Source organism: Buteo buteo, chromosome 10, assembly GCF_964188355.1.
Source record: "Buteo buteo chromosome 10, bButBut1.hap1.1, whole genome shotgun sequence".
Classification (NCBI taxonomy): Eukaryota; Metazoa; Chordata; class Aves; order Accipitriformes; family Accipitridae; genus Buteo; species Buteo buteo.
In genome coordinates, this window is record NC_134180.1 from 42,097,344 (window position 1) to 42,124,896 (window position 27,553).

General features: G+C 39.7%; 1 protein-coding gene across 2 annotated transcripts in view; it reads left to right on the forward strand.

Annotated features, from left to right (window-relative positions):
* The window catches only part of ROR1 (receptor tyrosine kinase like orphan receptor 1), a 171,233-nt gene that overhangs the window by 61,639 nt on the left and 82,041 nt on the right, over positions 1 to 27,553 (forward strand). The window lies entirely within an intron of this gene.

A 27,553-nucleotide genomic window follows, 5' to 3' on the forward strand; every position in this document is an offset into this window, starting at 1 on the left:
CAAACAGGACTGGTAGGAACTGATTAATTATTACATGTGAAGTTTATGTTATGTGGACAGCTGTATAAGGCATGATTACCACTTAAGTCCCAAATAGACCCATTTGAGAATGGGGAAGAAAGGTTGTCCTTCTGTGTGAGAAAATTTACTTCCCAGTAATTCCTACTAGTACAGCATGTACTAGTAACTATTTGTGTTTATATGGTGACACACAGAGGTGGAACTGAAATAACACTAATAAAGTTTGCAGGTACATGCTGGATTGCCAGTGATGTGGCAATCCGGTGACTTTTACATCATACTTCATTTAATAGCGTTGCCAACAAACTTCTATTCAATCTCGGTGATAAAATTGCTTTGTCTGTCTTCTTTACCCACCTTATTTTACTATGCTATAATATTTAGCTTTAGTAAGTGGTATCATATTAAAGGTAGTCAAAAAAAGGCAAGAATGTGAATTTAAAGTTATAAAAATGGGATTGTCCATTTCTTAATTTGTACAGAAGTAGAACATCTATTATTTCTTAACATGTGTATCATTTTATATCACCTAAGGAGTAAAAATACAGCATTGTATTGTCCTTAACCTTCATGAATCCTGTTTTGAAATTGTCTACAGAAAATTGTATTTTGCATAGTGTTTCTACAGTGAGATACTAGTGACTTCTTGTTACATATTTGGGAATATGAAGTTCAGAATCAGGCATTCAGCTTCAGCTAACTGGAGCTGTTTTCTTAATTCTCTGTGAAATACGTCGGTAATTTATTGACATACTGATAAATTATCTTGGGCTTTGGTGCCTGAGATATTATCTAAAAACCATAACTATTAATGAAAGTATTTATTATGAATTAGAATTACTATTGCTAGCAGGTTATAGATTTTTAACTTTCAAGCTTTTGGCTCGATTGTGTGGCACTTTAAAATTACTTTTTTTTTTTCCTGCACAGAATGATATTTAGTACATACTATCTCCTCTCGCTATTTATCCCCCAAGTCCTACTTTTGCCTTATAAACAATTGCTTACACATGTAGTGGTACCTGCAAACATGAACTCACTGACCAGATATATATTTACAAAATGTTTACCGTGGCCACAGTATTACCAGGGATCATTTTGCTGGGACTGGTTTGCAAACTGATTCTTAGTTTTAGCAGTAACATAAACTTAGCATGTTGAAGAAGAGAAAATGAGCGTTCTTCAATGTGGTTCTTTATTGTACATCCCTAAAGAGCAAGATTTTATGTTAGCAGTCATACTGTGCAGGAGAGTACCATTTAAAGTAGTATAAATAATAGCAGAGTAGATTTATGATTGTTCGATTTAGCTTAAAATTGAAGTGATTGAGCATTTTCTTTCTAAGCACCATGGGAGTTCAGTGAGCTCAAGATCAATGCCTAAATCCGTAGTTCATATCCTGTACCCAGTTATGTGAGTATATTAATCTTGAAAAAGTTTCCTGCATTGGCACCAATTTACACAGCGATGCAAAAAGTCTGTTTTGTGACTTGTCCAAACATTGAACTGTAGTAACATTCGTACTTGCTCTGGGCAAATGAGTATTCAGCAAAACAGCTGGGTTGTTCTGAGTGCAAGTCTAAAGGTTCATAAGTTGCACAAACTGGTGTCCTACCACTTACTAATTATCCTCTAGGTCAGCAGACTGATTTCTCAAGAGCTTGTACAAAAATGTACTAAAGAAAATTGATAATATTATTTATAAAGCACTCTGCTACTTCTTACATGAGAGGAATATTTTTGAAATTTTCTTATACTTGTCTAGTACCTTTATTCAGATTTGTTTCCTGAAGGTTTTTAACTCCACTTTTATGCTTTATCTGTTAGTAACTGCTTTCTTGTTCCTACCTGCTCTTCCTTACACATTTTCTGAGAGAGTCAGAGTGCTGCTCTCCAAATGAGCTCACTTGCGTTTTCCTTGGCAGGAACCATGTACTGCAGAGTATCGAACAGTCTGCGTCTTTGTGCTTTGCATATTGACTTATTACTGGTCTGATTATGTTGAGCACTTTTTTAGATACCATCTCCTGCTCTAGTATAGTGAAGAATTTAAGCATCTGCTTAAGTACTGTATTGAATGCACAGGTTGCTTGTTGTTAAACTTCCACAGGTCCTCATGCAGATTTTATAGGTGATATGAAATACACGCATAGGTGAAAAACACCAACTCAAGCATCTAGTATGTAGAGGATGCAAAGGAATGGCTACCATTAGGACTCCAAAACCCCCACATCTTTTTTGTTATAATTTTGCTTAAGGGAACGCACAAAGAGAGTAAACAAGAGCTATTAGAAATGTACTGTAGTGCCTAGTGTGTATTTGTATGATGCTGTAAATCATGTAAGGTCCCTGTATGTTGAAAACACTGGAGGAAGCGAACAAAGGAAAGGACTGAATAAGTTCCCACGGGCCGGCTGTTTACGCTGAATTGCTTCTACAGACTGTGACTTTCTGTTGTTGGGGCTGAGTCTCACCTTGTTCACTTGAGATGACGCAGGAATTACCCTGTGCTTTTGTTCAGCCCCTTTGGGTTTTCCTTGAGTAAGAGTCATCAAAAGTTTTTAGTAATCGGCTCATGATTATTTGATGAAAAGATGACAAGATGCTGGAAACCACAAGCATCCATCCAGTATTAGACAATGCAAAGAGGGTGAAAGAGAGTATTTGGCTATTTCTTATGCTTATAAACCAGTTACTAACTATTCCTTTGCTCGTGGATGAATCACTTGCTTGATTTATTAAACAGGCTCTCTTGTTTTAGTAGGGGTGTAGGGAGCTCAAATCTTTGCATGCTGGGAGCTGTGAAGTCTCTCCAAACAAATGTGTGCAGGCAAAGTGTTTAGATACATTTTTGCCTTAGAGTGACCTTTCAAAGAATTTCACACACACTCTGGGCACTGGGTTTCTTACCATGGGTTTACCCTTAAGTGCAAAGCCATATGTTTTAGGTAAGGTTAAGCAATCAACAGGTTGTACACTTAACCCTTAAGTACCATATCTGGGACTAGACATTTTTATTACATTGCTTCAGCCTATGTATTACTCTACTACCAAGTGAGAATTTAAAACGTTGATACAAGTGCCTCTTGAATAGTATGGTTTTTTTAGCTCGTTGATTGATATTTTTTCCAGATGTAGGTTGTGATTTATTTATTTATTTAATATATTTCATAACTGAGAATCAGTACCCGATTCTGGAAGGTGGTCCTCCTGGGGGGGCTTGAATACATTTCAGCCCGCTGAAGTAAATGGCGAGTGAAAGTGCCCGTGATGTGTGATTAGGCCCTTGTTTCATGGGACAGATGCTATCCACCTTTTATTTATCGTAGTTGTCTTAGCAGTTACTCCATATTCTGCCAACTGCTAGTATTTGAGGAGCTATATAATGTCCTTAAGAAAATATGTCGATACCTCCCTGTTGCCCCCGTGATAAGGAAACATCAGAGTTTAGCAAACCAGGTGTAACAGCATTGAGAGCTGTCCCAAACCTCCTGACTGCTCGTCTGGGCAGATCTAACAGGTTTTCATGGTTGTACTTCATGGTCCTCAGAAAAGACTGGTCTTATCCCCACATGGTGGCATGGTGATGGTATGCTTTGTTTTCTAGCAGTACTCAGGTGGAGAATATTTGTAATAAAATGTGTGAAACTTTACGGCTTTTTGTTGGGAATACGAAACTCATCACTTCTTCCCCTGTCTCTGAAGGAGAAGTGCCCTCTCTGTACCCACCAAGAGTATTCTGGTCTTACAACTGATGTAAAGCAGGGGCATAAGCTGATTAATGGCAGTGCTCACCATAGCTGACGTTTGGGGTTACATTTTCAAAGATGCTTCTGAAATTCAGCCACTAATGTTATTTTACAGCCTTTTTTATGCTTTGAAATTCCTCTAGCAATACAGAATGTTATTTTTCCTTTTTATCAAAGTTTAAGGATATTTCTGCAATTAAACTTAGTGCACTTCAGCCAAAAAACATACTACAGATAGCTTCTTTGACTTGGTAAATAACAGTTCTTCCTGTATTAGCAACAGGATAAATATTGCTTTGTTTGGCACCTTGTGAAAAGAAGATTTCAGAAGATGGGAAAATATGCAAGATTGCTTGGGACAATTTTTAAAATGTAAGTAAATGGTGAATATAAATTGTTCTAGTCCTACTAAATTTAGCGGAGCTGTCCCAGCGTACAGTTGGTGAGGATCTGTCTTGTACCACTAAATACATCCTGGAAGATGTAATTTCAATTAGGGAAATGTTTGGGGTGGTGTGAAGAATAAAGACGATGTTCTGTTGAATTTGACTTGCATTGTGCTTTTTGAAGACAGTATGAGTTATCTGGTAAAGTGATGCTTTCATTTGTCTTCCATATAATGAAATCAGGAACTGCTAAGGTAATAGAACCATGAGATGCTCTGTCAGGTGCTATACTGAAAGAGATGCATTGTCAGTTATTCCTTAAGCGTAGTAAAACTATGTGATTGGTTGGCTAGTTTAGCAGTTTTCATTCAAGTTTTTAAATGTATCTTGAATTATTTTCCCGCTGCACTGAAGGGAGTAGGTAGGATGGTGCCTTTCTATTTAGCATGGGGCTTTCTTTTTGTATAGAAATTTTCTGCTAAATTCCTGTCAGCTTTTCCAGTTTAAATTCTCTTTTCAGGGATTCTTGTGTTACATGTGTGGCAAAAGCAGAAATTATTTTCTGGTTTTATGAGGGATTATCTTTTTTAAAAAAAATAATTTGTAAATCCTATAAAAATGGGTTTGTTTTTAGTAAGTTTGAGGTCTTCCAGGGATTTAGCTCACTATATGGACTAATGCCTTTTGGATAATTTGGACAGGGAAAACAATATGAGACTAAGATGCTCTCTTCTTTTTGGGAGAGTCACATGGCATTCCTGCTTTTCAGCAAACATTTAATCAGGATTCGTGACTCTTGGGAGTTGCATGCATGCACAACAGCCAAATCGTCTCTGGATTTAAGACTCCCTAAATACTCATTGGTACGATAGACTGTAACTACTCCAGTGCTGTGAAACCTGAAGGTCAAAAATTGCCTTTATAGAAGTCCCCAAATACAGGTTTACAATTCAGAGTTTTTAATGTCTACTGGCTAAATACTACCTGTTAGGAAAGATCTCCTAATACAGCTGGGTCAGACAGAATTTTTTTATGTCACCCCTGAGTTACTGCTTGAGAAGTTGCTCTAAGTGCTTTCCCTGAAGAGCAGCTTTGGGAAGGAGCTGACTTGGAGGAGTTACGGTTCATTGCCTGACCCCATCTGGCTTAGTAAGAGGGAACAGCCTAGGAAAAGGCATTACTGCTGTCTTTCCTCTTTTCTCTTCCATCTCTCAAGAGCCTGCTCAGCTGCCTTTCACCCCTTTTTTTCTTTATCACAATTTTTCTGTGCAGAAGATGTAGTAAAGCTTCTTTGAATCAAGCCAAGATCTGCATGGGGTGGGAAATCCTTTTTGCCCAGATCCAAATAAGACAAGGGCACAGCTGATCTATGTCTAACAACTGTTGGTAGAAAGACCATTTCTTTTCTAGCATTCTTCTCCATTAGCAGGTTCAGAATTATATTTGCCTAATCATATTTTAAAATTTAAAGACATATGAAAGGTTGAACTTACTTGAGCTCAACAAAACCACCATAGCACTGAAAAAGGAAATTGGATTTCTTCATAGCTCCCCTGCCTTGTTCACAGAACTACAAAATCAGTTCCAGTTCTAGCATCACCTCTTCAACTCCATTATTTTCAGGTTATGTCCTCAGTTGTAATTGTGCATTCTCATGGGTAGCAATAGGTTTACTGTTGCAGGGCTAAAGGATGAATGAAGTCAAGGTCAGCATCTGACCTGTAGACTCTTCAGTGTTGGGTAACAGGCATGAAGCAAAGGTAAAGCACATTCCTGGGAAATTAATGATACAGTTTTAGTTCTGAGTAGAAAGTCTCTGGCTTGTTTAGTTTCTTGGAGTCCCGCAGCAATGCACTAATGCTGTATTTAAACGTGGATGCAGTACAAAATTTCAGCATCTCAGTGTGTGCTTGCTATCGTAGTACTTAGCTATAAAACCTTTTATGATCTCATTTAAAAGGCTCCATTTTATATGTAGTTCTTAAAAGACCCTAAATTGTCTTTAAAAAGCTTAATTATTGCTTTTAATAACAATGTTATCCATGTTAAACTCAACAGACAAAGACCTAACCTTACTGAGGAACATCAACAAGGTGAGGATTTCACTCTGTGTTTACAAGTGTACTTTAAAAGTGTTGTTAAAGGCAAGTGGCCAAGTGAGCTATCCTTGAATGAGAACTGCTGCAACCACCTTATAGGTGCTGCGATGGTGTTTTGGAAAGTAACTGCTGAGTCTGGTCCAGAGCTGTTAGTAAATCAGAGTTTCTTCGGATGACTCATGATACATCTAAAGTAAGTTTGGGGTTGTCTTAATTCAGTGTCTGTCTTAAACAGCTCCCATGGCCACGTGGCATTGAACAGACTACCTTTTTGAGAAGGTCTGGAAACTAAGCTACCTTTCATCTTCCCCACTGCTGCTTCTGGGTAAATGATGAGGATATTAATGGAGTAGTACTTAAGGAAGCTAAACTGCTGCAACTTCTGCTTTTAATCTATCATGGATAAAAATGTGCCTTTTTTGGTCAGGACTGAACAGTTTCCCAGAATCAAACTTAATAAAAAGTTTAGCTGTCTAGAAAACAACATATATATGTTGTTATACAAATGTATATATACTGTTATGTATAACATATAAATGTACATATAACTTCATTGAATAGCTTCACTGAATGTATGAACATTTATATCTCTGCTTTAATGGAACTTGAGCAGAAGGAATCATGAGTTCTACTTAAAAATCCCACGAGCAGAGGTTTTTATGGGTAGATTTTATATTGCCTGATATATTTGGTGATATAATATCAAATTGAAAGATGTCACATGTATCACTTCAGGTACAAATTCTAACTAATTGGCAGTGAGCCCCTTGAGAATGTTTTACGGTATTGTCTGCAAATTAAACAGTTTGCTCTTGTGTTTGGTAGTGGGTTTTTAAAAAAATTTTATTATTTTAAGGTCAGGCCATAGTTAGAGATTTTCTGTGATTCTGTCACCAGCACACTTGCGTAGGTAGACCTCTGCAGAGCTCTCAATAAACAAGCTGTCAGGACTGTTTGGATAAGAGCTAGGGAAGGGACGATAATAAACGAAATGTACAAGAAAGTTTGAAAAGCCAAGTTAATTCAGACTGTTTATTTTTAATGGGCTTCCACAAATAGAAGGTACTTTATTGTCTATGATGCAAATAAATATTATGAAGTGTGCAGGTCTTTAGCAACTGCTGAACCTTGGAAGTTGAGTAATTTGCAAAATATAATGAACTATTGGATATTCCTTCAAAAGATCCTGTCTGGTGCAGGAGAAAATGATTTGTACATTCTCTCATGTAAAAGATAAATAAAGACTGGAATTCCTTGTGGTTGCTTCAGAAAGAGCAGGTAAATACAATGTTGTGCAGTTGTAAAGGGGTTTTGGCATCACAAATACATGGGACGGGCTGTATGTAAAGTCTGCAGCTGCCCTTTTTGAAAATGAGGTAAAGTCCACTCTTAACTCAAAGGTTGTCAGGTCTGTTTCTTATCGTTTTCCTGCTTAGGCTAAATAGAAAGAAAGCCAAAATTAATGCCATGTTAATCAAAAGAAACAGTGAGATGTTTGCTCCATTATTAAAACCAGGCTTTCCTGTTGTGACAAATCACCTGTATTTTCTGATCCGAGGCCTGAAATCCTGCCGCTTTCACGAGCCCCAAATTGCAGATGTGGGGCTGGAAATCCCCACAATGCCTTTTGCAGATTTAGGCTTTGCAGAGCTGCTTTGCAGACCATTGCAAGAAGATGTGTTTTAAAACTCCAGCCTCTGCTCTTGACAACGACCCTTCTGGAGTTTGCAGTTAAGAGTCAGTCCTGTAGCGGTCACCTGCTGTCTGCGTTTCTTGTATCCCTGTTTTCTCCATAACATAAGAAGGAGATTTTTTGCAGCTGGACTAGGAATGAACTTAGCTGAACCAAGTCTAATACACAAAATATAACTTCTGGGTGACTTCTATTTGAATTTGACCATATTATTTTTCTGTTCTTTGGCTGTGTGTTAACAAGGGACTTGTAACTGTGTTCATGGGAGTGCAGATATACAAGTACTTGCCTGTTACTTTCATTTTTCTTTTAAAAAGAGACTAAATAAAATAATGATAATAGATGTAATATTATATTTCTGAATAGCCAAATGTCAGATGTTTCTTTTTGTTCTAAAATGTCTGATCTCTTCTTGAGGAGGAGGAACATGGTACCAGTGCACACAAGGGGAAATTACAGGGATCGTATTTGGTGGATGTGGCCCAGGTGTTCATCACGCAAAAACATCTGATGAATCTGAGTATTCCTCAAGCGCTAAATCTTATGTCCTCAATCAAACCCAGCATAGGGTATAAAAAAAAAAAATGCTCCTTTCCACCAACTTCTGCTTCCAGAATGATTTTTGTTTTGCTGCACGGAGACGGTCCATGGAGAAAAGTTGCCTTTTCCAGCTTTCAGAGTAGCTGTTCTCTTACTGCTAGACCTTTACCTGGCTTCTCTCTGGTCTGCTCTCCATTCCCTCTTTCTTGCTGCTTTTCATTCATGTTTGTTCCTCTACAGTTTCTCGGCCATAGCTAGAAAGGATGCTACAGTGGATACAGCTACAATAACAAATCACTTATGGAGTTTGAGGTTTGGATCTGAACTTGGATCACTCAGTTTTTTCTTTGAGCAAAGTAAGTGGCTGAGAATTGGCATATAGTAGATTTTTTGAGAAGTAAAGCATTTAGTGTGGAACAAATGGAAAATTTAAAAATAATTGTTAAAACATTGGAAAAAAGATTCACTTTGAGTCAAAGTATTTTAATAGAGAAAATCAAACCATCTTACTTGGGTTTGACTGTTTTCAGTTGTATTCAGCAACAATTTGAAATGAAAGGTCATTTCAAATGAAATAATTACTCTTTCCCTGAAGCCATCTAAAGTGGATTCAGAATGGTATGAAGCTTTTGTTTTTACATAAACAATTCATTAAGATCAACATGAACCTGCAAAAAATTGTGTCATCAGTCAACATGTGTTTTTGCTTAAAAAAAAAAAAAAAAAGCCTGTTCAAACCAAGAGATCTGGGTTGATTATTTTGCACCAGCACAGATTTATGGGTGGCTGTAAATCAGCTTCCCCCTCCCAAGTTGTAAACTAGTGATAATACTGCTCTTGTTCAAATTTTTTATTTAGATGGTAAACCATTGAGGGGAGGGTCTGTTGTGAGCAACTGGTTATATATGAGGGGCCACGCTGAAGTCTGCTTGGGCGTATATCTGACATGGATAATGGAAGAAAGTAATGCAGTTAGTTCCCTTTGGAGATGGCAACTGTCTGACCTAATCCAAAAGAGGGCTTTTGTAGATTTTTAGCTTTATTTAATGAAAACAGTGCAAATGGTGAGAAATGTGGTCTCTTTTCATTCATTGCCTTTGCAACCTTCTGCTGGGAATTAATTAATAACTTTTGTAGGTTATTTTTGTAGGTCTTAAGTAGCAGGATATTATCTAGTCTGTCTCGGGGCTTCACCTCCTTGGAGTGGTAGTCAGGATGTCTGAGAGGGTTTTGAGGGCTTTTTCCCCCCTTGCAGCCCATCTGGTCCCTTGATGAGCTGTACTGGGAGTGGGTGAGTCTTTGAAGTTTGTTTGGAGTCCTGTCTAGACTCCCAAAAAATTCCCTCCTCCCCAGCTTTGCTTTTGTAGCTTTTTAAAACTTTTGTCTGTGAAAAAATGTTTCTCATGCCAGTACCAGCTAAACTTGTCTGAAAGTTGTGTGATTACAGCAGAGAGATACTGGACTCGTTTTGGGTGACACAAGCTTTTGAAATTCATGTGGTGGCCCCTAAACTGCTTTTCCCCCTCCTAGTTTCATATACATACCCTGAATGACTTTCTTTGCAGGCAGAATTAAAATCACTGTATCTGTATGAAGGCAATCTGTTATATTTAGATTGCATATCCAAGTTAGTAATATCTCAAAGAAACACCAAATTGTAATCTATATAGTTTTGCTTATTTTTGTTTTAGATAACGCTGGTGGTTAATCTAATGCACAGATGCTGTGGGAAGATAAGCTTTACTGCTTTAAAAATGTGCGTGGTAACACACTATATATTATTTCTCAGTCATTGCTCATTTCTCTAACGTTTGTTCATGTAGCCAAAGAGATTTTGGTGGGTTTTTTTGTTGTTTTTTTTTTTTATTATAATGAACTGGAGAATTCAGAGACAAGTGTAGTATTTTCTTTCATGGATGACTACTGTTGATTTTCCTTTTAATGTTTTTTAGCTTTTATGTGCAGTCATTATTTCCTTGAGGTTAATGTTTCCAGTGTTTATTCTAGATTTATGTTTAATCTTAGTTTCAAAGAATCCTAAAAATTATGAATACATTTCTTTCACCCAAGTATTTGTTCCTAGGAAACGCTGTGCTTATTGGAGCTGATCTACAAAATAATACTCATTGTTACAGTGCCTTTCTTATTTTAAGGGAGACTTTGTTAACAAGCTGTGCAGGTTTTGCACACTTAAAGAAGTGCAGAAACGATGGGGAATTGTGGTATAGCTTTCGATCAGACTGATACAGATATTCCCAGAAGCAATTTTTGTCTCCTAGGATGTGCAGAAATCATGGTAAATTTTTGAAGTTAATTCTGTTTTATATATTTGGAAAAAAAAAAAAAAAAAAAAGACTGTGAACTTTTCCTGACCCTTCACACGGACCTTACTTGAAGCTGGCACGAATTTCATCTCATAAATCTCATAAGAGAGTAAAATGTCTTTACTTTTTTTTCCCCTCCCCTTCTTCTCCCCAGCCAAAACTTGTCACAGGTCCAAGGACAATGTTACTTGAGTCGAACACATGCACCAGGTTAGAGGATAGAGGATCCTGGAAGCCAAAAGCACGCACAAGACCAATTGTAGATCAGCATTTGTTTTAGTTTCACGCACAAAGGTCTAAAAGGCAGCAAAGGAATTGATTCTCATCTCTACTAACAAAGGAGGATCAATGATTGTGTGGTCACCTCTATGCCTACATTATCTGGAGAGTAAAAAGAACTTAGTGGGGCTCTCTGTTGGTGGAAACCTGATGGATGCTCCTATCCTGGCTGAAACGGAACGAGGGAGAAAGGAGTTCACACCCGCAGTACGAAATGGGGAACTTCTCAAGAGTGTTTTGTACCTGACCTATCTCCCCTTCCTGAGAATGTAATACTGCCTGGGAATAAAACCTTACTTCAGCTTTTTCAAAATTTCCCTTTTAATTAAGCTAGTTTTATTTTCCCCAGCTGACTTCTTATCTTTTTTCCAGCTTCTCATTCACGCGGGTTTCCCAGGTGGCAAAAGCTGACTCTCCATTGAATCTCTGAGGTCAGAATAGAAATAAGACGACTTTTTATTATGGTAGATGAATCAGTAATTGGAGAGTTATGCAGATGTATCTAAACCTTGCCAGTGAAAAGCATTTGAAGTTTGTTAACTTCAGAAAGGCATTTTTCGTCGTGAACAATGGCATAGGTGTGGCCGATGTATCCCATGCCAAGTGTGAAATAAGTTTTGCTCGAGGGAAAATCTAATCTGTCTCCTAAATATGGGGCTTCCATTGCAGCTCAGGCAGGCTGTTTACCTGTGTAGGTCGGATGACAGGGTGAACTCAGGGGAGTAAGTTTTTATAGCCAGATACGTCAGAGCAATTGCCACCCTGGATAGTATAAAGTTCCCATTTCTTCCTCCCCTATTTTCGGGTACCTTTTTCTCTGATGAAACCCAGTGGACACTCTCTTCATATCTTTACAGGGGAAAGTACATGGAGTCGTATTCTATAGCAAAAAACCAGTCCTGAGAGTCCTCAGGAGGCAGGCCAGCTGGGCTGTGGCTTACTCCTGTTTAAGAAACTCCTTTTAGTGCTGAAAGATCTGTGGAAGAAGGGAGCCTGACAAAACCACAACAGAACAGTACAAGGAAAGAGAAAATGTAGGATAAATCCCTACACTTAAGGGTAAATATAAAAAATTTTTTTTACAAAATAGAACCATTTAAATGAGTTTATTTCCATCTTGAAGATTTTAAAAATTTAAATTTATGACAAAGATTGATTTATTTTAGGTTATTTTTGTAAATAAGTCATATAGGTTTTTAGTCTGGCTCCAGGTTTTATCCTAGTGCTAGGACACGTTCGTAGTTAAAACAACTGACTTACGTCTTTCTCTTGGGTGAAATAGAGAGCTTATTATATAAGTTGTATTTCTACTTTGTCGTTTGTAAGTTAGAGGCAGGGAGTTGTACTTTTTGGTGCATATATAGCACGGATTTTCCTTCAGACCGTTTTCTGAATCGCTTTTAAAGAGGTGTCGGCGAGGTAAAATGAGGGGTCCAGCTTTAGCCTCGACTTCCACGGAAGTGGGATTTGGCCTCCTGTTTTACTGCCGGTATTTAGTTTGATGTCTCAGCTTGCGGCATGCTGACTATGAAAGGACAAGATCTTCCTGCGCAGGCTGCTGATTCAGGGAATGGTGGCTTGGTAACCTGGTTGCAGCATTCTGCTGATCTAGTGTTACAGTAATTAAACACAAAGGGTTCGGGATAGCAAACACATGGACTGAAATCTTCCCTGGGTGTCAAATGCAATCTGTCTTACATCAGTCGCTCTGGGCTGTTTCAGTCATGTGATGTCATAACCCTGATGACATGATCTGGTGTGACAGCCAACCTGATTGAGGCGCATGCTAGAGAACGAAATTTGGAGGGGGAGGTAGATGGATCACTTTCCCCTCCCCCAAATGAACTGTGCACGGAAAAGTTTTGGCCAGCTATTTCTCTTGAAAGCTGTGTGGGATCTTAGCCCCGGAGCTCTCTGGAAGCTGATGTTCTGATACGTTGCCAGAGCGATATTGCTCAGTAAAATGTATTTTTGGACATATTTTCATTTAAAAAAGCAGTACTTCTGGAAGAGAGATGTGGGATGGGGATAATACTTTTTCTCATGAACACACAGCAAAAATCTGTTGTTGCGAGCAGTGCCTTTGCCTAGGAACTTGCCATTTTGTGCAGTGTCTGAGACCCAACAAACTGAAATCTCGACTGCTGCTTTGTGAAAATGTTAGAGGATTAAGAACAAGTGGCAGCAGAAGTGTCACATTGCTCATGGACCTGCCTTTCACACATACTTTGTTGCTGATACCTGTGTAAGGATAATAAAATGATGCACAGAAGTTAGAAATCATAGAAGAATGTAGGTGGGAAGAGCTGCTGGAGGTCAGCTCATCTAACCTCCTGGCAGGACAGGGCTAGCTTCAGAGTGGTCTCAAGTTGCCCAGGACCTTGTCCTGTTTGTTATAAAAAATATGGAAAGGTGGTTGTGCTCCAGCCTCTCTGGGCCCCTGTTCAGTGCTCAGCCATTCTCATCAGGGATTTTATTTCCAACTGTAATGTCTCTTTCTGCAACTTGTGGGTGTTGTCTCTTGTCCTTTTTCTGTGCACTTCCAAGAGGAGCCTGGCTCTGACTCCTCTGTTCTGCGATGCCTCCTCTGCTTTCCCTTCTCCAGCTGACACAGGCCCACATCCCTGTGACTCCCTCCTACATCCTGTAACTCCATCCCCTGGCCGTCTTAGCTGCTCAACTCCCTCAAGTCTGCTCTTATCTCTTGTATGAAGGGTGTGAGGGGAGGCAAAACCGGGCTCCAGACGTGGCCTCACAGGTCCCAAGTCAAGGGGAATGATTGCTTCCCGTGGCCAGCTGGCTAAGCTACTGCTAATGGCAGCCCCAGAGGTGAGTGGCCCGCAAGGATGTGCTGCTGCCATGTTTTCAGCCGGTTGTCCGTCGGCTCTGAGTGAGAAGAAAACGATCAGCCTGTTTAGTCGACGAGGAAAAACAGCCCTGTGGTTTAAGTGCTGGACTACAATTACAAGGACGTCATACCATTCCTCGTGCAAACACATACACTGTGTGACCTGGGTAAAATTCTTGATTTTCCTGTGCCTCTCGTGCATCTGCAAAACTGATGATAACACTTCATTCCTTTTTTTTGTACTGTCTATTAAGCTACAAGCCTGTAGGATTGGGAACTGTCTCTTAATATGTTTAGACAGTAGCCAGGGTTTCGCCGGGAAGCCTCAGGTATGACTCTAATTTGAAGTAATGGCAAGAAAGAGACCACAAGACAGAAAGCTGTGCACATATTTCTGAGATGATCTGAAAATACCCTGGGTTGTTAGCAAGGTAAAAGTCAAGTGCCTTAACTGCATGCCTTCTAATTGAACTAAGTTGATCCAGCTACATACATCTAATTTTTTTTTTTTTTTTAATATGGCAGACCTATGACATTTCATCTCTTCAGTGATTATTAGGAGTTTTAATCCTTCTTACTTCCCCTTTCAGTTTTCTAGGGTAAGTGCATTGGAAGGTAGTGTTTAGGCAAGGAAGGGAAAAGATGCAGTCAGCTTCAGGTTATTACGAATACAATAGTATGGAACTGGTTTTGCTTTATATAGGGAACTGCTAATTGGATGTTAGAGGCTGCTAACTTTATAGTCTTGTAAAACTGCAATGACTGAAGCTGACACTTCTATAAAGTCTCTAGGGAGAAAAGAAAGTTTTCGTGTCACTCTAAGGAAAAGGTTAAGAAACAAACTGAAAGAACAGTTGTTTTGGTGTTTGTGCTTCAGTAATTCTCAGTTCTGTAATTTAAACAAGATTTCAGACATCCTCATGGTATTTGCAAAATAGTTGTAAGTGCTTATACTGAAAAGAGTGGGACAAATTTTAAAATGGCATAGATTTAATTTGCATATAGCCAGACTCAAATCTAGGTTCTCATTCCCTCTGTTGTTTTCAGAGAGCCAGCAAGCTGAAATACATTTCTTGCAAGCTTGTACCAGCAGAATACAGGCAGCTGCACAATCCAGTGTTTGCATCTTGTGCACAAAAATGGATTAATTGCTTGCATCTACAAAACACAGTGTGTACTGGACCTTAGGAGCAAACAAAAAATATTTACTGTAGATGTTTTTCAGAAGAAGCTAGCGCTATGTCTGCCTACCTGTAGCACCCATTTTGCTCATTAGTTGAATCCCAGTGAACTGTCATTCCTAGGAGAGGGCGAAGTGGAAGCTTTGCTTGGAAATGCTGTTTGCCATCCTGCATGAGTCCAGCTAACAACGTAAAATACAATGCCAATATGTTCTACCTGCAGAGGTGAAAAGAGCCTGTTGTTTTAAATACAGGCCACTTGTAGTTTGTACCTTTTTTCTTGCATAAATAACAGGAATGACAGTGAAAGGGTCTTTAGGATTTTTAGAAATCAAATCCCTCTGAGAGAAAAAGGCATCATTTCCTTAACTTTTAAGATGTGTTAAGAGTATATAAATCTGTGTATTGGGCCTTGAGGGACTGCACTCCTGGACTTATGCAGGTGCGCACAGTAGTAAAAGCAATAAAACATGCTAAGTGGTTGGTATGCTTTTGTTTCACTCGGATCAATTACTGTGTTTTCATGTATGGAAACTGCCATGCCAAAGATGACCTGCCTCCTTTTAAATGATATAATAAAGCACAGTGTTTTTGAAGGCTGTGTGCAAAAAACTCAACATAGTGAGGTTAGAAATAAAGCATTTCTAGGTGCTTGATTTAACCTTCAGGTTTTTCTGAGATAGACTCTGAAGGTGTCAGTTTTATAAAGAAAGTATTGTTGTTAGAGGTATTGAGTACTTTCCTCCCACTCTGCTTATGGGGGCACTGTGAAAGGGACGCGGTCAACTCTGGTTTTAAATGGAGTGGCTGATCCTTTGCAGCAGCACATGGCAATTTATGGTCTTGAAGTGACATGGTCAAGTGTCTAAAGCTCAGAAACAAAGAGAATGCCATTAGAAAATGGGTGTGAGGTGATGAGTGTTCTCCAGATGACAAATGTCTGTGTGCTCCTTTACATCAGTCCCTTTGCATTTGAGAAATTGGAAACAACTAAATGACGCTTTGTATGGTAGAAAAATGGTTTTGTACATTTTTTGGGGGGAAGCCCCCAAACCGTGTGCTGCTTCTGGGCAGTGCATATCCTTGATTCTAGTTCAGATATAAGCCCCCCACTCCATAGCTAAGGAGAAGTGGTGTCATCAGCAGAAGCATAACTACGAATACAACTCCAGATTTATCATAGGAAGGGTCTTTCCAGCACCTCGCACCCGTCTGGCACAAGAAGGCTGCCCAGCTGCGCGTGCAAGAGCCGGCGGCGTTCCCTGCCCGCTGCGACCGGCTCCGAGTGGCGCGGCAGCAGGAGGAGAGCTGTGGCAGCGTGGCTGCCGCGCTCAGCCGGGGCTGAGGATGAGGGAGGAAGGTCATCGCCGAGCCAGTGCTGACACCCTTGTTCCTAGCAAAATTCCCTCTGGCAGGGGAGGGAGGGATGAGGTTTCCTAGCCAAGCTGGAGGTGAAAGCGTGCGTTTTCCTCCCTCCCCACTATCTGGTTATCCAAGTTCTGCAAGGATTCAAATGGGACTGTGAATTAGGCTCTGTATAACTTGGATTAACAGAGGCACTCTGCCTGCAGCAGAAGGTGGAGACAGTGCCTTGGCTAGCTCTGGAGGGGTCAAGCAGTCTTGGTCATGCAGAGTTCTCCGAGTCTCCTGAGCTCTGAAATACCTCTGTAGCTGAAGAAGATTTTCTTTCCATCAGTTATGCAGGCAACAATAATCTTCCCATCAGTTATGCAGCCTTCAGACCTCCTTCCCCATCCCTCAAAGCCTCACCGTGGTCCTCCTGCTTCAGAAGTGCCACTCCCTGGATGCGCGCCAGATGTCTTGGAAGAAGTAGGGGGTAAAGCACAGTAAATTATGCCGGTATTATTCTTAGTCATTGAAGGAAATGAGTGATTAAGTGTACATGGGACTCAAGAGTGTCCAACATATTATCAGTACTGGTATTTAAACTATGTACAGCGTATCAGAGAGACGTAAAATATTTCCTTGTATCTGTGGCTGCCTTTCTTCTTGACTTTGATACAAAGATAAGGCCTGTGCTATAATGAATCACTGTTGTGGGAGATAGTAAGATTGATTAGGCCTATTACTGAGTGAATAGGTCAGATACTTGCAGTACAAAGCTAAACTTCAACTTTGATAGCTCTCAGGCTATGCTTTTATGTTCTCCTCCCCCCCAAAACAGCTTTTATATCTACAAAGAGATGCTTAACTCCTTAAGAAAAGTCTACTTGCAAAATCAAGATGGACAAAATAAAACAGTAACTGTGCTGATGGTTTACCTGCAAATCTTCATAGCTTTTCTAATTGCGTTTAGTCTACTTTTGAATGTCAGCTAAATTACCAAGGTGATGAGCATCTTACATAGATATCCTTTTAATTGTGGAATTAAATATTTCCTCTATATTCTTAATTCAAACATTAAACAGAGACAATTATGTGTTTAAATAATTTAAAGATGTCTGCAGTTGTATTTTAAAGGTTGTTTTTTAAAGGGCTGCTCACTTTTGAAAGCATTAGGCTGAACTGTGATGAGCTGCTCTGAAAATGCTGAGGGGACAGCCAGGAGGGCATGGGTAGCCTTTGGCACTGGAGCTCTTCATCCTCTGAGGGTCAGGTCTTGCAGGAGTTAACCCTGACGCACAAAGTTAGACCCTCGGCAGGCTGCACACCCACGTAATTATGACACCCTTGATCTTTGCGTTGCTGAAAAGGACTATGTCAGCGGTGACACCTTCATCAGTGATGATAAGAGTGAGAAATCAGTAGCTTTTCATGGGCTTTAGCAGAAGGCATTGGTGTCTTTCCTTTCTGGACATCCCAGGCTGTCTCAGCTTAAGTGAGCTCTATTGTCTCTGGAGCTCTTACTGGAAATGCTGCATCCGACTACCATGGCAGCAAGGTGTCTTTATCAATACAGGATAATTGCTTTATTTTTGGGTGTAATAGGACAGTTAACCAGTTTTCAGTATGTCCCTGTGCAGAAGCATTTAGCTGGCACATACCTTGAAAATATTTTCTTACTTGTCTCGCCAGGGCAGAAGTTTTACTGGGGAGGGTTAGAGGACTCCAGCCTTTGAGCACTGCGTTAGCATTGCCACCACTACATTCCCACCCTCCTCTTTCCTCCTGTTCAGACTGAGGCCGAATCCATTGGTTTTTAAAATACTTATGGACTCTTTAAAAATAAAACAGTGAGGACCTGTTTAAGGACAGGAAAATTGCCCTTCCAGGATAATCCTGCAAGTCTTGGGCAGTAGAGTAGATAATTAGTGAGCTCTATTAAGGAATTAAGGTGTTTGGTGGAGGTGAGACTTCCTGAGCATTCCCACAGGACTTCTCTCGATAGATGTGGGTCTTCAATTTGGTATGAGCTGTTTATGGCATAGCCTGGTGGCTTACCAAGTGATTTTTAGCTGACTTGAAGGTTTGTGTCACACCCCAGCTGAATTCACGATTCCAAATACAGGTTTGAAGACTGGAGGAGATTTCTTAAGTTGTTGACCAATGCACCACTGAGAGACAGTGGAAACCCACTTTCAGCACTATCCAGATGATAATCTTTGGGCTTGCTTTTATAGGTTTTCCAATACTGAATCAGAGTATGTTGAACTGGTTTCTGGTTCCTCAAGACATACCCTGTGGTGCCAACATGCCTTGCAGGAATAGTTGCCCCTGATGCAGCTGCTTTGGCTACATCTCAGATTACAGTTCTTCTGAAACATTAAAAGTAATGTCAGAATTTACAAGAACTTTTACTTTGATTTTTAAATGGAAAATTCTTAGCAACTGAATGGCAGCACCTCTCATCAGCAAACTATATTTATGGTACTCTGTGAGGCCATGAGCTGAATTCGGGAACCATATTGCTGTCATATCTGTCCAGGTAAAAGTTTGATGATTGGGATACAAGAAAGTCTATTGGAAGGTAGTAAGTAGTCTGCAAGCTAACGAGGTTTGGAATCCACAGCTTTAAATATATGTATTCAGTGATGGGAAATGTGTTCTGTGGAACAGCATGGCTGGTGGAGTAATTTTCCTCATTACCAGTGAGAATAATTTACTACAGTGGTGCTTGTTATGATATTGCGGAATATGAGGAAGAGTCCTCTACTGTCCCTAAAAAGTAACAGGTTTTTTCAGAATATTTCTGTATAAATGGAGTTGAGTTTACATGGCATAGATTGTGATACTTACAGTACTGTGGCGCAGTTACATTTTTGCTAACTCTAAAGTCTACTGTGGTAATGATAGAGTTCCCTTTGTAATACCTGTTTTGGCAGTTCTGGGAATGCCTTCGTAGCTTGCTTTGGCATACTTTGGTCTTTTGTGGTTTTGTTTGCTTACCATCGCATGTGCCTATTTATTTCTCAAAGATGTATGGTTGTTTATCTTGATCATCAGGGAATATCAAATCTGTTGACATATAAATAAAGGAAGCTTATTAATAGAGCTTTTGTGGTCGGTGATCTACAAATTATTATGAAGTTATTATCTTTGCTATTGTATTGCAATGGTGCATTCCTCACTACTTTTGTAAACTAGATTTATGCGATTTTAATGTGTCCTATATACATAAAAAAAGCAGTAGTGAATAGTAATCAAATGATGCAAATAAAAAAACATTGCACAACTGATCAGATCCCTAACCTAATACTATTGGAGCTGTCCTCACAAAAGAAGTGTTATCCATGAATATGAGATCTGTGATTATGTGTATCCTTGTGCTATGCAGCAGTTGTTGGTTGAGTGGTAGTGGTTTGGGTAGGTTTCTCCAACTCCTAAACCCCAGCTAGCCTTCTGGCAGTGGACCCTTCTGGAGCAGTGGTTGTAACCACCAAAGGCTCCGGCTCTACCTGGCTTATGCGGGGAGATGTTTGGAAGAGGGAAATCACTGTGACGGAATTTACTAATAGTTGCTTTTCGGTGTCCTACAGCAATCTTTGAAAACATGGAAACAGATGGAAATGGATGAGAAACGCTCGAGTTGCTGTTGATATTAGGCATTACTTTTAGCCGTTTTAGAGTAAGAACCTAACTGCTGAATTGCACTTCTGAAGCCAAGTTTTGTAACCAGCTTCTCAGTTTTTCCCTTTCATCCATTATCTTTACCTCAGGGAGATTACTCACGTAGGTAAACGTTACTGATGTGAATCAAATTTGTAGGACCAGGTCCATAGAGCTCGTGTTTGTATTGCTGTTATATTGCAGTTTCATTTAATAGAGCAGCATTAAGTATAACACTGTTGCAACATGTTAAATTGCTTTAAATATAATCAACCTTCACATCATGCTTTGGGTTGATCATTGCCATATTTGTAAAAGTAAGGCTGAAGACATTTTCTTGGCATGTTCCAAACTACGTTATACAACCCGTAATGCAATCCTGTGTTGGAAGGGCTGTAGTACTTTTAGGGAAATTATTCCGGGCCTGGGAGCCTCAGCGTGGAGATGCTGTCACGCGTGAGACTGAAATCGTCAATGATGTAAAGACTTTTAAAACAACCTCATGCAGTAATTTAACTTTGTTGAACTAGATTTAGACAATTTTACTTCTAAGATGTTTCAGGTTACATTCTAATTATTTCAAATGCCCTGTGTGATGCAACGGAGATAACACCAAGTGGCTGTAGTTTACTTTTTCTGTTAAACTCTGCATTTAAAGAGAGCTTATAGGTATACATTTGTTTTCCTTGACACTTGGTATAGCCAAAAAGGCACAGTCTTGATAAAGACAGGATGGCTGAGGTGGCTGTTAACTCTAGAGGTTTCCATATTCATTTTTCATACATCCCTAGCAGATTCTGCAAAGGGAGACCTCCAGCTGGCTTGTGAAGTTCAAGCTGTAAAAGAAAAGCTCTGAAGTGAATATACAAGATTACTGTACTTACCCCGTAAACCTCAAATCTCATTTGTTAGCTAGGACTTTTAAACGCAGTATTAGAATTGATCTGTGAGCAAGAGATTTCTAGGTAAATTTCTAGCTTTCTTTGGATTTTATTATAAGATAAATATTTCAAAAATATCACTTCACTGAGCTGAACAGAAACTTTTCAAATCTCTACATTATTGAGTACCACCAATACATATTTATAAAATTTCATGTAGATTTAAACAACGAATACAGTCATTCTATGAGTAGCTTCTGAAATACCATTGTTCCTAACCGTGACATTATTTTGTAGGTAGCTATCGTGTTTCAAAGTTATTAAATGTTATTCAGCCCTCCTCTTACCTCCCCCCTTGAAATTCTCTCAGTCCCACTTGATTAGACTCTGTTGAGAAATGTGTAGGTGAATGATCTTTTTGTATTCTTGTCCACTGTGATGCAGTATTTGAGAAACTAGGAATGAAGGCTTGTATTGCTCCAGCGGGTCATTGTTAACTCTCTGAATTCCTAGGTTATAACAACATGAGTTCAGCATATCCTTTTGTGTTTGCTTCTCCATGACTCGATGGAGTCTCTTCTCTGCTAGGGTGAGAGGGCAGTTCTGTAGGAAAATTTATTCTGGCTGCTTGAACTTCAGCCACTTGGGCAGGAGAGTTTCGGATTCCAACCAGTTTAATATTATTTTTTTTTTCCTCCTGAAACACATAGCAAAGGAACAGGGTTTTAAAATGCAGCCTTTTGGTAAGGCTTCAGGCCTTGATGTGGGACTCGTATTAGCAGGTAGGTGATGAGCACAGGGGTCTGTCGCACAGGAGGGCACAAAAATTCCCAAACTAAATTATGGAGGAGGGAAGGAAAAAATAATTATATTGTAGTCTTCCTAATGCCTTTAGAAATGCCTAAAAGTGACACATACAAACTATATGTAAAATATCCTGAAACTGCCTGCAGAAAACATTTTTTCCTCTTTTTCCTTAAAGTCATTTCACAAAATTGTCTGGAAGCCCTGAGAAACTCATTTGAAAGGAGAAAGTAAAAAACCAAAATCAACACCTATCACTCAGCCTCAAGTACATGCAGCTTGCCTAAACAGCAAGGACTTAGAGAGAGGGAAGGAATGTATTATCTCAAAGTACATTTATAATTATGACGATTCAGCCTTTGCTAATAGTTACCACACAATGTCGTTTCAGATGCCGCGTTCTCCCCTCCAAGTTTAGAATGGCAAATAGCTCTGTGGGAAATGCTGACTCCCTTGAAGTGGGCGGTATTGGATAGTCAAGGGAAAAACCAAGAAAAGAGAGGAACTGTTTTAATGTAGTCCAAGGGAATGATGGGTGAAACTGAGAAATGGAAAATACAGAGCAAACGTCAGGAATGAAGTCCTTATTGCAGAATATTTTAGCCTCGAGGATTAGCTGTGAAAGTAAGTGGTGGGAACTCTGTTGCTTGGGTCAGCCGCAGTAACATGAAATAAGCTTTTCAGGGAGTGCAACAGGGAATAATATTGCATAGGTAAGAGACAAGAGTAGATGAAAATGCTAATGTGATTTCCCAACATAGAAGGGAAAGTTAGACACTCAGAATGGTCTATTGAAGTCTCAACATGATTTAATTTTATGCGTGTTGCCAGGTTAACTTAGCAATTGTTGCTTAAACAAAATAAAAAGCATTCTTCTGGCCAGGCCTGACCATGTTGCAATTTGGGTTTTTTTTATAAGCTGTTAAATGAGATGCTGACATCCTGTGTCTAGTATCTACCGATAGGCTGATCTGAAAGCATTGGAGACCCTGAGGGTCTGACCTACATTGCTGGTACTGTCAGTACAGCAAGCTCATATATCTTTCAAGCTTTTTGACAATTTAAAGGGCAGCCAGCCTAGCCCAAATAGTTAATCTCTCTCTCTCTGTCTCTCTTTCTCTCTCTTCCCCCTCCTCTAAGATTCAAAGAGAAGGGAGTGTGCCAAGGAAAAATTTATTTGAGCACAGCATGCCCGTTTCTTTTTTTAAGCTAAATAAAAAAAGTGTTGGATTTAGTTAAAATATGTTTTTGTTAAAATGGAAAGGGATTTAACCTCTTACTTTCCAACAGTGAAGAATCTACACAGTGCTTGTGCCACTGATAGCCAATTTGTTGGGTTTAGGATAAAAAAACACACATTGTCATCTGAAGGTAGAGTGGCTTCAGCCTGAGAATCACCATTCAAAAGCAGATGAGCTCTTTGGCCAGCAAAAAACAATCATCAAAGACGTTGGGAGTCAAACTGTGGAGCATCTAAACGCATGTGGGGGGGGGCGGGCAAAGAGCCTCCTGACATGCAGATCAAAGGCTGATTGAACCCTTTCTCCATGGCCCTTGGGGAAATCAAAAGTCAGCACCTACACCATGACTTCTGTGAAAGCAACAGTAAGCAAGTATGATGCGTGCTTCATTCCTCCCCCATTTTTCGTAGAACAGCATGTCCATTGTAGGGAAATGAAGCAAACATCCACCACCAAATCTGCATCCAGTTGTTCTGTTCTTTGATCAAAGCGTTTGATCATTATATGTATTTTTATCATTTCCATGCAAGGAGGACCCTTAGAGGCACATTTTCCATCATTCTTCTCTTTACTGTTAGACAGGACAAGTGTATAAGCATCTATTACATGTAAAAAGTCTATAAACAGCTCAACAGAAGAATTGTCGCATGAAGGTTTGTGGCTTGCTCCTGATCTGCACTGATGCAGGCTGACAGACAACCTCAGAATTAACTTGATTTGGAAGAAAAGGCAACCTCTGTGAAAACGAAAACCGCCCAGCCCCTGCTGTGTTCTTGCTCGCTGGGAAGCAGCCTCACGCAGCAGCAGCAGGTATTAGTGATAAGGACATCAGTGCTATCTGGCTTCCTTCAGAGGCAGCATCCCCAAACTCTTGCTGGGTTTCAGCTGGACCCATGCAGCTGGTGGGAATCACCAAAGCACACCACTCTTCCCTTGCAGTTTCTGGCCAGATTTAATTATTCCCTTCCCCCAGGAACTGTACAGCATGAGCAATGTGAAGTAGAACCAAGTATGAGCACATGAACTAGGGAAACCTGGTTTCCTGGGAATTTATGCTTTATGGCATTGACTGAAGCTCGAGTGGAAAGACTTTTCCACAACTGGAGCATTTAAAAAGTGCTCTTTGCCATGTAGACTCTGGTGGTTGTAAGGGCTGAGCTCACAGTTCTGCCTCTCCTCTGTCAGGGCATGGAGGGTTTCTCTCCTTTATCCACCCATGTATATTAATGCACAGGAATTTAATTATAAAGCCCTTATGCTCGTAGGGGAATATACACCCGACTAAGAGCCAGCCCAAAAGGGGTTAAATAGGACTTCTATGCTGCAGTATACTAAAAATAAATTCTTTAGCCTGTCTCTTTGCCTAGCTCCATTTTCTCTGTGTGCTTTAAACTGCCTCTTCTTCCTCTGCCGTATCAAATGCAAGCAGCTTCCCTTCATTTTCAAAGTCCATCCCAGCCTGTTCTGTTCTCTATCATATTTCTTTGGGCTGAGGAGAGAGTGCTTGCCTTTTGCTGGCTCAGCCTTCATCATCTACTCATTAAATTTTCAAACAAATGACTTTGTGTTTTCTTGTACCTCTCCCCTCATGCGTGGAAGGAGCTCCCCATCAGTATCTGCAAAGCTATTTCATTATACTGCTGCAGAAATCCTTCCTTAAAGCTCTCCTTTGCTGAGATGCTGACAAAAAAAGCCTTGTTATCAGTGGGGCTGCGAAGGCGCTGAGCCTGCTGCCGGTCACACTGACCCTACTGTTTCCTTGAATTTCCTGCTCTCTGGGTCGCAGAGGCTTTCTAATTCTTGCTGGCAGAGAATGCATTGAAAATTGAAGCTGCTTAACCCCATCCCGATTTTGATAAGGCATGGGAGGCAAGAGCAGCGGTGGTAGAGGTAGGTTGTAGTGTCCTGAGATATTCATGGTGGGGAGGAAGGAGAATGGGAAAGTGGCCACCTCGTTTGGACATGTATTACAGTACACCCTGGGGACCTGTTAGTCTGAATAAATGGGGAATTTAAATCAGGTGATAAAGGAGTATTCAGTGTCTGGGACACTTCCTGGGGAAATAACGCTATACCAATCCCGAAGTCTCAATGTGAAACATCTTAATTTTTTCGGTTTTGGTCGACTCAACAAGATATTCGAAGATGAAGCATTCATTTTTAAAATCATATAAAAATATTTTTAAAAAATGTTTTTAAAAATATGCAGGCCAGATCATTTGAGCAGGTAGTATGAGCAGACTGCAAGACAAGTGACATTTCCTACAGATTTCTCAAAAACCAAGACAAAACAACACTCAATGCGAAAGGGATGAATTATTATCAATTGCTCTGACTTGTAGTTCTCATTGACTTGACTTTCTCTGCAGTGTAGCCATGCTCCCTAAAATCCAGCAAGTTAGAGCAGTCAGAGGAAGCAGCTGCAGGATAGTTTTTACAATCCAGGAAACAAGTTCAAATAGTCTAGATATTTATCAGTCAATGTCAGGATAAATTTATTTGCGAGTTTAACTTAAATTATGATAGATCCATTCTATTCCTGTTGTTTCTCTTCCTGTACGGTGTGTTTTTTCTTTCCTGAAGGTATTAAATAGCTACATAAATCCTGGTAATCCTTCATTCATGGGATTTAAGGAAAAAATCCAGGAAGACAGTTGTCAGGAGAATGGACAGTTATGCAGTTATTTCCACAATAAATGCTGCCAAAAAGCTAATTGTTCGAGTGTCAGAATAGCTTCTGCCACATTATGGAATTAGCTAAATAAAGTGGTTTCTTGTAACAACTTTTGCTAAAACATTTGACCACTTGATTCAGGTCTCACGGCAAACTTTTTCAGATGGAAAAATAAGCATCCTCCTTCGTTAAGGAGAATTTTTTTTCCTAAACGTGAATTATTGTACTGCTGTTGTAGACAGCCTGGAAAGCTCTTTTAGGGTAGGAATGAATGGTCTCACTAATTTTAGTGATTCTTGACTTTTAAAAAAATGGTGATACCGCTTTTTCCAGAAGTTTTGCACATTGCTTGGGTTAACACTGGGACTCTTCTTTGGCTGTGCACTTACTGCAGATCTGGGAAGTACTCAGAATAGTGACCAGATATTATGATAGTGGAATTCCTAAGAATGCCTTGCATCAATATGGCCATTAAACAAACAAATGTGAGTAATTATAGGAAGCCAATAATCTACTTTATGAGCTATGTTCCTTGTATTGCTGTAAGTGGGAGACAGGCGGAACAGGCAGAGCAATATGGCACTCTAATAATCCACAAGCTTAATTAAAAATGTGATTTTTAGTTTAATCATAATTCTGAAATATTTTTACCTTTATAATTCTTTCCCAGATTTGTATTCCAAAAATCAGTGTATTTAAAATGAAGAGTCCTTTATCTCTGTAATTATGCTTAAAGAGCATAGAAAGTCAAATCGGACTCTAGTATATACTTTTATTCAAAGAAGCTGCAGAGAGTACTTTCAAAGCCTAACCTGTCATTTGTAGCTAAACTGTCCTTTTCCCTCTCTGTTACAATCTCAGTTAAAATAGATGCTGTAAATAAAGTCATAACTCTAAGTGTTAAAGAGTGTGAAAAGAAGTCTTCTCATCTCTATCCTCTGCTACGCACAGTTCTCAAGGATAAGATTTTTTATTTTGTATGCAGAGGTTTTTTTCTACATAAATCTTCCATTTCCTAGAATGCTTGTTGTATGTAATTCTTTAGAGCTCAGGTATCAAATGTGAAGGAAACCATGAATGTAATCCCAGAAAACAGTTTAATCGAGTAGCTCTGAGCTGTGCAGTGGAGGCAGCCTGGCCAGAACGATCCTGATTCAAAGCCAGTCAAAGTCCATGGAAAAGCTCCTATGCCTTCAAAGGCTTTTGGATCTTGGCCCATGGTTCTGGCTTCCCACCTTGTTTCCAGCTGCTAAAGTGCATTAAAAGAGGCTAAAAACACATCAAATAGTTTTCTAAGATTATTTTTTCCATGTAAGCAACTGCCTTAGTTGCCATTTTGTCGTGTGGGTGGTCCATGACCCTGTCTCTTAATACCACGGTTAATGCTGTAAAGAAATGAGAAGACGCTGGAGTGGATACTTTTCCAGTTAGCAAGTGTAATTTAGAGACAGAGGAACTGTACAAGAAAAAGTGAATAGTGAGTCTCAGCAGCTGTTACTGGTCTTGTGCTAATGCAGATGTCTAAAGGATTGTGTAGAAAGGAAAGAATGAAAAAAGGTTTATATTCTCAAAAGGTAATTGTCATTTTTAAGGAGAGAATACACCTTCAGTATACGATAATGTACGCAAGGTCTGATTTATTGAAGATGTTGTGTAAGACTCTGTGGGTAGGTGCGTCTCTGAGCTCTTATATCCAGCATCCTTTTCTCCAGGGTATTTCTCTTTTTGAGTGACAAAATAGGGTTAGAGACATAAAGACTTTCTTTCTCCCTACCCAAACAAGAGATGTTGATAGAGGCACCAGCATGCGAAGTATGAATTTCAGT